Below are 385 nucleotides of genomic sequence, written 5' to 3'. Positions count from 1 at the left end.
CCCGGGGGAACGATGTGGGGGGGGGAGGGGGGCAGAGGGTAGGAGGCAATGAGGTACTGCAGGAACTGCCTGCACCTTTCAGCAGCCTCTGGGAGAGTGTTAGCTCTCTTCAAATGTCAACCTTCATTTCATGGTCCTTGGTTTTATGGTTACAGATATGTAACATTTCTGTGCCCTGGCAATTAGAGCCCTTCCCTGGGAAGGAGCTGGATCATAGCCTGAAGGTTCCTCGCTTCAGAGAGCGAGCACATGCCGGCAGCCCCAACACAGTCTTCCCCACTCGGAGGTCTGAAACCAGGCTGGCACCTTCTGAAAGACCCAGCTCAGCAACCAGCCCTTTGGTGCATTTGGGGGGGGGGGGGGGGGGTTCAACGGTGTGGTTTGG

The 385-nt window shown here is 57.1% G+C and overlaps 1 protein-coding gene across 1 annotated transcript in view; it reads left to right on the top strand.

Annotated features, from left to right (window-relative positions):
- ENTPD8 (ectonucleoside triphosphate diphosphohydrolase 8) overlaps nucleotides 1-385 on the top strand; it is a 7,277-nt gene that overhangs the window by 2,748 nt on the left and 4,144 nt on the right. The gene's annotated exons all lie outside the window — the stretch shown is intronic.

This window comes from Nestor notabilis, unplaced genomic scaffold, assembly GCF_000696875.1.
Source record: "Nestor notabilis isolate BGI_N333 unplaced genomic scaffold, ASM69687v1 scaffold5220, whole genome shotgun sequence".
Taxonomy (NCBI): domain Eukaryota; kingdom Metazoa; phylum Chordata; class Aves; order Psittaciformes; family Psittacidae; genus Nestor; species Nestor notabilis.
This window is presented reverse-complemented; position numbering and strand designations above follow the sequence as displayed.